The following is an 11,340-nucleotide window of genomic DNA, read 5'->3' as shown; positions in this document are numbered from 1 at the left end:
TGACGGGAGGATCGGGGCGGTACATGTAGAGCCCGTTGCATAGATCACCTGCTCCAATTAGCTTCATCGATTGAGGGTCCTGAAATAAACAAGTGTTAGATGAAAAAGAGATAACACAAGAATTATGAAGGGCAATTTGAGAAACTGAGAGTAAATTGAAGGACAAAAGTAGAACATAGAAAAAGTATTTTAATTTAAGAGAAGGGGAGAGAATACAAGTACCCAGCCCTTCGGCTGGGATATCTTGTCCTGTTGGAAGCCGAATGTGGTGAAGGGAGGCAAGGGGCTTCAAATCGGCAAAAGCATCGCATTGGTGGCAGATGTGGTGGCTCGCACCACTGTCCACCACCCAATGGAGGCGCCAATTGAAGGAGAAATCACATGGTGAGAAGAGGTTACCAGCGAAATTTGTAGGGGATGGATCATTCGGAGGTTGCGACAGTGCGGGGAGGCTGAGCAACTTCTAATACAGCTCCGGTGACAATCCAGGGACCGGACTCAAAGTGGATGGAGTGAGAGAGACCAAATTCGCAGTCGATGGAGGTTGCCCTAAGATGGACGGCCATGATTTATTGGTGCGAGGCTCTCGGCTTGGAGGGTACCCGATGATGGTTTAACAACGTTCACGAGTGTGGCCATCTTTGCCACATGCTGTGCACTTCAGAGGGGGTCGTGGGCAAGCAGTGGTGCGAGTAGCCATTGTCATTGTTTCAGAGGATGATGGTTGAAGGTTGAGGAGTCTCTGTTGCTCTTCTTGAAATAAGATTGAGAAGACGTTACTTATGGAGGGAAGTTGTAAGTGACATAGTTTATAGCCCTTTGTGTTGTCAAATTTGTGGTGCTAAAGACATTATTATGAATCTTGCATCTGTGAAGAACAATGCTCTACTCAAGATCAACTTAGGTTGGCAAGCACTGTTCACAAGTCAAGAATCTCAAGAAGTTTCAAGTTCAAACTCAAGATCTTAAGAAGCTTTCAAGTTCAATCTCAAGATCTTAAAAAGCTTTCAAGTTTAAACGACATCAAGACTTCAAGCTCCATTACTTTCAAAGGTCACTCGTCTCTAAAGTTTCAATGTCCTTACTTCACTATTGAGGTATGACTGACTTTAGGTTCACCTTTAGAGTAGGCCATTTTAGATACATAATTCATATGTATTATATAAGTGAGTTTGGTCTGTTCTAAGACTAGTCCTCTAGTCCTGGACTTTGTTCGACTAGTCCTAGCACTGCTTCGACCTGTCTAAATATTTCCTGGATCAGTCGTAAGTTTGTTACAAAAAAAAATAAATTTCTGTTAGGCTTCGACTAGTCCTGGGGACTGTTCGACTAGTCATAGGAACAGTGTCGACTGCATCTTCGACCAGTCGTAGACCTACGACTCAAATAACAACGTTGAAATTCGGCCACCTATGACCAGTCGAAGGGATCCTACAACTAGTCAAAGGAGACCTACGACCAGTCGAAGGAAACCTACGACCAGTCGTGAAACTGCCAAATCTTATCGCGCCCGAATTTTCAAATATCTGTTGGTTCTACGACCAGTCGTAGAGGTCCTTAGACTAGTCGAAGGCATGATTTGCTCACATATAAATAGAGCACGAATCTTAGAATTATTATGGAAATTAAAGAACTTCAAGCTAAATTAATTCAGCCTTCTGAGAGATAAGTCGGTGCTCCATATAAGTTAAGTGTGCATATTTAATATTCTCTTTCTTTAGCTTTCTTAATTGATTTTGTTTCTTATATTCCAATCTAATCTGAAAAGAGGAATTGTTGTTTTCCTTTTTCTGGAATATAAATCAATTAGAGCTAGCCCTTTTGTTTTAATTTAAAATCTATTAGAACCTAGAACTATTATAAAGTGAGTATTGGACATTAAACTTTGACATTGAAATCTCTACTCCGACTTGGTTCTTCTAGGCTGCTACAACGAAGGAGAAAATCAAGTATTTTACAATTTGTGTAATTTACATTGTTTGGTTTTATTTAAGGTTAAGCTAGAAAAATCTCAAAGTTGTTGGTTGTTTGAGGAGAGCCAGAAAACTTAGAAGTGAGGGTTTTTGAATTGTGTAAGCCCTTTGAAAAAGACACAATTGTGAAGGTTTTGGGTGAACCTGTGAAAACCTATTTGATAGTGAACGCTAATATCCCTTGTGTGAGGATATTAGGAGTGGAGTAGCATTCTGTGTGGCTGCTATTTAACAGTTGGTGAATACACAGGCGAACCACTATAATTCTTTGTGTTGTGGATGTGTGATTTATATTTCCTATCTTTTATCATTCAGAATTGTGGAATGTATGTGTGGATGTGAATGTTGTAAATTTTACATTTCAAGCACAGTGGGGAATGTTGTAATAATTTAGATTTACATTTCAGCATTATATTTTTGTTATCTCTTTATTACTTTGAGCTTCAGTTTCTCTATTTGTTCTAGTAAGGTTGCCCTGCCATTTTTATGGTGCATGGTTGTCCTTGGAACAATCAATATTTTGAGCTAGCATTCAGCAGTGTGAATTGATTTATTTATTCAGTTCTATCTTTCTATATTTCTGCTGTATTTATCTTAAAATTTGACATAGTCCTATTCACCCCCCTCTAGGACATGTAGTTTGACCATTTCAAGTAGTATTAAAGTCTAATAGCTCGCTTTTATTGCTTTTTATTTGGATGTAATTCCTGACCTAACGATCTCATCTATATAAAAGATGTTAAATTTTGATAGCCTATCAGTCACTAGGCCTCCACCCTTTGATGGCTCCAACTATGCTTATTGGAAAGCCAGGATGAGGATCTTCGTCAAATCTATGGTTGAAAGTGTGTGGCTATCCACAGTGAATAAATGGACCCCTCCTACCACTGAAGTAACCGAGAGTGATAGTTTAAAATCTATGAAAATTACACCGTATTTCTCTTGGACCACACTTCAGAAAACTGAGAGTAGTGCAAATGCTAAAGCACTAAATGCAATTACTTGTGCACTATCACCAGATGAATTCAAAAGAATTATATCCTGTAATTCTGCAAAACATGCTTGGGATATATTGGAAATGACACATGAGGGTACTTCAATTGTCAAGAAATCTAAGATACAAATCCTCACAACTAAATTTGAGGAAATACGTATGGAAGAAAATGAAATGTTCATGGACTTCTATACCAGATTAAATGACATTGTAAACTCTATGTGGGGTCTAGGTGATAAAATTCTTGAAAGCAAGATATGTGCTAAAATACTACGCTCACTTCCTGAACGGTTCAATTTTAAAGTAACCGCAATCTAGGAACTTCGTGATGCGGACAATATGAGGGTTCAGGAATTAGTTGGCTCATTACAGACTTATGAGTTAACCTTTAAAGCTCCAAAAGGTAAATCTATTGCTTTAAAAACTTCTAAAAATGGTTTTCATGAAAATGATTTAAACTCTGATTTCGAAAACTCTGAGGATGATATGGCTCTTTTAGCAAAGAGATTTTATAAAATTTTTAAAAGTAAAAAGAGGGTTGATTTTCAAAAGCATTTGATAAAAAGAAATCTAAATCTAAAACTAAAAAATCATTAAAAGACAGTCAATGTTACAACTGCCATGAGTATGGGCATTTGGCTAACAAATGTCCTAATAAGGGCAAGTCAAAAAAGAAAAGTATGATGGCTACTTGGGATGAGTCCTCTGATTTTGAAGTCTCTTCTGAATCAGAAGATTTTAAAACTAAGTCAGGGTGTGATGTTAAGGCCCTTATGACTCTAGCCAAATTCACTTTTTCAGATAATGATGACTCGACTAATGAAGAAAATCTGAATAGTGAATATGAAAATGAAGATGATCTTCAAGATGCTTACAATGCCCTATACAAGGAAAGTTGTAAAATTGTTGTGAAATTGAAACTTCAAAAAGAGAAATTTTCTAAACTCAAAGAAATTTATGAATCTCTTGTTTTAGAAAAGTCCCATATTTCAGACTATTTTGAAAAGACAAAATGCGATTTAGATTTTAAAACCTCCCAGTTTGAAAATCTTAAATCTTAAAATGAACAACTAAAACATGAAGTCTCTTCTCTCTTGAGTTTAAAGGAAACCTGGAAATATGCCCAATGTGATCCTAAATTAGAAAAACTCTTATTTGGATCGAGAAAATGTGGTGATCGATCCGATCTGAGCTATGACAAGAGTGTTCCTCCTAAACCGAAGAATATTTCTCCCATGTTTGTAAAGGGAGAGATCTTAAACTCAAAAGGGAAAGATCAAATGTTTTCTAAAAACTTTAAATCTTTTCAAAAACTAAAAGACATATCAACTATAAAAAGCAAAACTAAAGTCCTTTTGCAGAAAAGCTAATTGATTTACTTAAGGTGCTTCTAAATTCTAACTCACTAGGTCATACTTATAACTCTTAGAATCGAAAGAAGACCTGCTATCCTCTTAAACCCAAAATGGTTATGAAATGGGTTCCAAAGGTCACTTGCTTGGTTGCCCACACCACTTTCAAAGCAACAAGCCATTCTAAGTGGTACTAGATAGTGGATGCTCTAGGCTTATGACAGGCGACAAGGCTTTATTCACCGATCTCAAAGACATGACTGACAGTTCAGTCACATTTGGAGATGGCAACAACTGCAAGATTATGAGCTAAGGTATGGTTCAACTCTATAATCTTCCTTTGATTAAAAATGTGTTATATGTTGAAGGACTGAAACAGAATCTTCTAAGCATATCTCAGATTTGTGATAATAACCATAGTATATGGTTTTCTAATCAAAGCTTTGAGATTCTAAACAACAAGGGTTCAGTAATACCAACTGGATGTAGAACATCTGAAAACTGTTATATTGTTAGCGAATCCACCTCATCTAATCAATCATGTTACATGGTCCAAACAAACGAGACTAATTTGTGGCACAAACGTCATGGACATGTACACAACCGAAATTTACATAGATTGAGCAAATGGGAACTTATAAGAGGTCTACCCAAACTACAAAAATTAGATAAAATAAGTGGTGAATGCCAGATTGACAAACAAATAAGGAACTCACACAAAAAGGTGAATTCTAATACCACATCAAGACCACTCGAGCTTCTCCATATGGATCTAGTAGGACCCATCAGGACGGAAAGTCGAGGTGACAAAAGATATATTTTGGTAATAGTAGATGACTTTACCAGATATACATGGGTTGTGTTCTTAAGGGACAAATCAGAAACCCTTGAAGAAGTAAAAAAGGTTCTCAAAAGGATTCAAACTGAAAAAGGTTCTCAAGTCAGTAAGATTCGTAGTGATCATGGATCTGAATTTGAGAATAGCGGTTTTGAGAAGTTCTGTAGCGACCAGGGAATATTACATGAATTCTCAGCGCCCAAAACTCCACAAAAAAATGGTATAGTTGAAAGGAAAAATAGAGTGCTTCAAGAAATGGCTAATGTCATATTGAATAGTATGAAGCTCTCTAAGAATCTCTGAGCTGAAGCAGTCAATACAGCTTGCTATATTATTAACTGGGTTTACACTAGTAAAGGTAATAATAAAACGGCTTACGAAATGTGGTTCGATAAAAAGTCTACTGTCAAATACTTTCGAGTTTTTGGCAGCAAGTGCTATATTTTACGAGATTGTGAACATTTGGGAAAGTTTGATACGAAGAGTGATGAAGGGATCTTTTTAGGATACTCTTTAAACAGTCGAGCTTATAGGGTTCTGAACAAAAGGACCGGTGTGATTCAAGAATCCATCAATGTGGTCATTGATGATCACTTAAACACACTAGTCTCAAATTCAGATAATGATGAAGTACTAGTAATTGATAAATCTGATATTTCATCTATTCAGACTGATGCTGAACTGAGGATTGTTAAAGATCGTCCAACCACACAGATTCTTGGAAACCCTCTCACTGGTGTTTGTACTCGTAGACAACTTGAGGATATATGCAATTACGAATGTTAAATATCCCAGATAGAACCATCTAACGTAAAAGAAGCTCTTGCTGATGAAAACTGGATTGTTGCGATGCAAGAAGAACTTAACCAATTTGTGAGAAATGATGTTTGGTATCTCGTACCTAGACCTAAAGATAAACACATCATTGGAACCAAATGGATTTTTAAAAATAAGTCTGACAAACTTGGCAATATAATTAGAAATAAGGCTAGACTAGTGGTACAAGGTTGCACTCAAATTGAAGGTATTGACTATGATGAAACCTTTGCACCAGTAGCACATCTTAAATCAATCAGACTCTTTATATCCATTGCGTGTTTTAGAAAGTTTAAGATTTACCAAATGGATGTGAAAAGTGTATTTTTAAATGGCGATCTGCATGAGGAAGTTTATGTTGAACAACTAATGGGTTTTGAAGACCCCAAAAATTCTGATCATGTGTATAGTCTTAAAAAGGCACTTTACAGTTTAAAATAAGCTCCTAGGGCATGGTATGAGAAACTAACAAAGTTTCTGTTAAGCCATAATTTTCTAATGGAATGTGTTGATAAAACTCTGTTTATTAGAAAAAACATAAGGATCACATATTATTAGTACAAATCTATGTTGATGATATCATTTATGGATCTACCTGTACTGACATGACTATTGAATTTGCAGATTTGATGAAATCTCAGTTTGAAATGAGCTTGGTCGGGGAATTGAATTATTTCCTCGGGTTGCAAGTAAAACAAAAACTCGATGGAATGTTCATTTCTCAATCTAAATATGTTATGAACTTGATTAAGAGATTTGGATTTGAGAATGGTAAGAGCTTTGATACTCCTATGAGTACAACCTTGAAACTCTCAAAAGATTCTGCAGGTAAAAATGTAAATCCGAAATTATATCGGAGTATGATTGGTAGTCTATTGTATTTAACTACTAGTAGACTCGATATCGCTCTAAGTGTTGGTATTTGTGCTAGATATCAGTCTGAACCTAAAGAGTCCCACTTGACTGCTGTCAAGCGGATTATACGATATGTCGTAAGTACTATTAATCTCGGTCTCTGGTATCCTCATGAGACTAGTGTTCAATTAGCTTGGTACTCAAATGCTAACTGGGCTGGTAATCTTGATGATCGAAAATCAACCAGTGGTGGTTGTTTTTATATCGAAAACTGTTTAGTTTCTTGTTTTAGTAAGAAACAAAGTTCTATATCACTTTCAACAGCTGAAGCTGAATATATCGCAGCTGGTAATGCATGTACACAGCTTGTTTGGATGAAACGTATGCTAAGTGATTATGGAATTAAACAGGTTTCTATGTTATTATATTGTGATAATTCTAGTGCCATAAATATTTTGAAAAATCCAATTTAGCATTCTCGTACTAAGCACATTGATATTAGATTTCATTATATTCGGGAATTAGTTGAAGAAAATGTTATATCTTTGGAATATATCCCTACTGAGAATTCTGATATTTTCACTAAACCGCTCGACAAAAGCAGGTTTAACAAAATGAAATTTGATCTCGGCATGTGCATTTTAAAATGATTAATTATGTCATTTGTATCATAGTGTATATATTTGCTAGTTTAGTTTTCAAATCTTGAAAAATTTGTAGAAATCAGATTTCTTGGCCTGTACTCGACCAGTTGTGAGTATCTACAACCAGTCGTGATACGACCGGTCGTGTATATCTATGACCAGTCGTGAATCGTGTGGATTCACTTAAAATTTGGGGCAAATCATTTTCTTCTTCATTTCAACTTCACTCTCCAGCGAGCCGACACACGACTAGTCGAACCTATCTTTCAAAATCTTCAATGTTAGTGCTTCATTTGCATTTTGCTTGTAGATTTATGTCTAAATTGCTTCTATTTCTCTCTTGGATTTGTCTATTTTGAATTTAGTTGAGATTTGGAGTTTTTCTTTTGAAAAATATGATTTGAGAAAACCCTTTTTTCAATCCTTTGCAACTCTTTATATTCTTGAAAACCTTGTTGCATATGGCTTCTAGAGGAAGAAAATCAACATCTCGTGGTCCGTCCTCTTCTTCCAGATCGGCCCCTATCACTAAGCGTCATCTTAGGGCTCGTGAGGATGATCCATCTTATGTTCGAGACATTAGATTACGTAATGTTATTGTTGAGCATCCAGTTGATATTAATTGTCACGCCCCAAACCAGGAAATCGAATTCACAGGAATCCCGATTGCCGAATCCGGTGCCGACAACCTCCGTAGTACCCCATTCTCGACTCCTAGCGTTCATACGTTAGATTTCGATCCTGGGATCCTACAAGGAGGATTTTTTTTTGTACATTTAACTCGTAATAAGCACAACCACAAGATCACCCAATTCACAAAAGCCACATCAACATCACATATCCACTAATATAATCATTTGAGTACAATGCTGAAAGGGAAAATACATAAATAAAAAAAACCAAGCTCCAGAAGACCGTTGCACGCTCCAAGCTCAACACTGCTGCAATCTAACCTCACCTGCATGCATCTATCATGCATAAGCTTATAAAAAGCTTAAAGGGTGGTGTAGGTGTGTGCACAAGGTAAGTACTAAGTAAGGTCATAAATCATTCAATATCGAAATAGGCGTAAGGTCATAAATCATATGGTATCAGAGTAAGAGAAAATATTGACAAGCCCATAAGTCAAGCAATTTCAGAATACGCAATACAGATCAACTATACCAATGAGGAGTCATAAAGAGTCAAATATCAGATGTCGTATCTAAACCATATAAATGCAGAACATAGGTAACTCAAAATACTAAGTACTACAGATGCAATGTAATATGCGGTGCAAATGGAATAGCCATGCTAGAGTGTGGAGTCGGGATGATAATATGTAGTATCGCAGGCTACGGGGCCCACCACAAGGGACTTCTATCCAAACCAGTCTCATACCTAAATTTGGATAGTCAGACTCAATGTGGTAAACTCCTGATCTCAGGTTAGTTGCGTGCCCAACCGAAATCCTGGCCATGGGAAGGTACACAACAATTATTTGTGCACCACCAGCCCAAGTGGATAGTGAATGAAATGAATGTATAAGTATGCAATTCCTACTCAATAAGTCCACAAATCAATACGGTTCCTCTCTGGGATCATCACCGGAGTCTATTACACTCTACGCCAGCTTGCCACCCCTATCCGAGTGCACAACTGGGTAAGTGGAAGAGACCTCACTATCCGCCTACCAGTATCGGGCTTGGCTCGTCAATAGCGGACCCATTCCTCAAGCCAATCAAACTCAACCTAGACATTGCCCCCTCACTCAGGCGGGTAAGGTCACACCCCTTCCCAACCGACCACGACATAGTGGGAGACGTGGCCTACTGGTATACGGCCCTCATGCGCTCATATATCCACTTGGTCTTGACGTTGGGGCGTCTCCTGGCCACGGAGGTTTAGAGATTTTCACCCAGGGACATCTATGGCACCCGTATGCTAGAACTAAACATTTTCGGTGTCCCATTTAGCCATCCACGATATGCCTGTGGAGGCTACGACCCTGATGTCGCTAGGGCGTACAGTAATCATAATGTGAGATGCATGAGTCATACAATCCAGTCATGCATCAATCCTGCGCATACCACGTGCTCAAGTGAGGTAACCTCCGCCTATCAGGGAGTCTCATAATAGCATGCTCAATGACATATGCAATGATCAATCACATCTCATAACCAACATGCAGATGATGCGTATGGGCATGTATCATGATGCTATGCTGTCACATACTCATAATCGGTATCAATAACCGGCATCGACCATCAATCACAACAATGTGGACATTTAACCAACATTGTCCCCCAAGGAATGGTGGACCCATGGCCTCACACTAGGGCCAAACATACAACACCATGGGTCCCTCTCAATAGCGTAATACACACCATGATGGACCTTTCACATGGGCCTAACATACATCACAATGGACTCCATCGCCTGACCCTCCAATGCATCACAATGGGCCTTAACTATGGATCGCATATACATCATATAGGTCTCGACAATCGGCCTTGACAATCAAAATCGGCTTCGACAATCGGAATTGGTAATTGGCCTCGATTGATAATTAGTCTCGATCGATATTCAGTAATCGGCTAAGACAAATCAGAATCGGTAGTTGGCCTCGATCGATAATCAGTCTCGATCGATAATCAACAATTGGCCAAGACAAATCAAAATCGGTAGTCGGCCTCGATCGATAATCGGCAATCGACCACGACAATTGGGATCGATCAATAATCAGAATCAGCAAATCGGTCATGATAAGGCACCGATAACCAACAGATAAACAAAGCAGGGTCTATAAATGATCAGCTGATCAACCATAGTATAAAGTTCGGTACTCGGCCGTGGTTATATCAAATTCGAAAGCACGGAGCTATTCGTCTATGGCGAATGGGCCCCACTTATTTGGGTTAACCCATGAAGAGAATGTGCCTAACAAGGCCTAAGGGAAGGTCACAATGTAGACATCTAACCGTCATTGCCCAACAATGTGGACGTCTAACCAACATTGCTCCCAACGAGTGACCCACATAAGGCCAAACTATAGTGGGCCCATGGCCTCACACAATGATCTCATAAATCAAGCGGGTCGCATCACATGGGCCTAATGCACATCGCTATGGGCAGCCTCACATGGGCCGGAAATACATCTCAATGTTCCTCATCATATGAGCAGCAATATATCACAATGGCCTCACTAAGTGGGTCGGAAACACATCTCAATGGTCCTCATCATATGAGCAGGAATATATCACAATGGCCTCACTAAGTGGGTCGGAAACACATCTCAATGGGCCACAACGTATGGGCCGAGTATACATCTCAATGGGCCATGACTCATGGGCATCATTACATCATAATGGGCCGCAACCCATGGGCCTCAAATATAATAAGTGGGCCACATCAATGGGCCTCATACACATCAAGTGGGTTGTATTATATGTGCTGCACTAATGGGCCTCGCCCATTGGCCCCAGATATATCACAGTGGGCCACGTCTCATGGTCCTAACAAGACAAACAGATGGCCCGCACATGGGCCAAACACATCATAATGGGCCACATACATCACAATGGGCCGCACTAATACATCAAGGTGGGCCTCATTATATGGGCTGCACCAAAAATCATTTCAATAGTTGTAAGTATAACATGTGTATCACTACACCCATGGCCCATGTATGATGATCAGCACTTATACAAACATATCCATGTAAATCGGCGCCAACCAAACATTGTCCAACACTATCCCAACATTATGGACGGTGTGGATACAAAATACGTACGTCTAGGCGGGCCGCACAAGTGGATGGTGTGGGTGAAGTACACACAACATGGTGGGCCTGTACAATGTGGACGGGCCCAGCACATGCAGCAAGCGG

This window comes from Magnolia sinica, chromosome 1 (assembly GCF_029962835.1).
Source record: "Magnolia sinica isolate HGM2019 chromosome 1, MsV1, whole genome shotgun sequence".
In the NCBI taxonomy this organism is placed as follows: Eukaryota; Viridiplantae; Streptophyta; class Magnoliopsida; order Magnoliales; family Magnoliaceae; genus Magnolia; species Magnolia sinica.
This window is presented reverse-complemented; position numbering follows the sequence as displayed.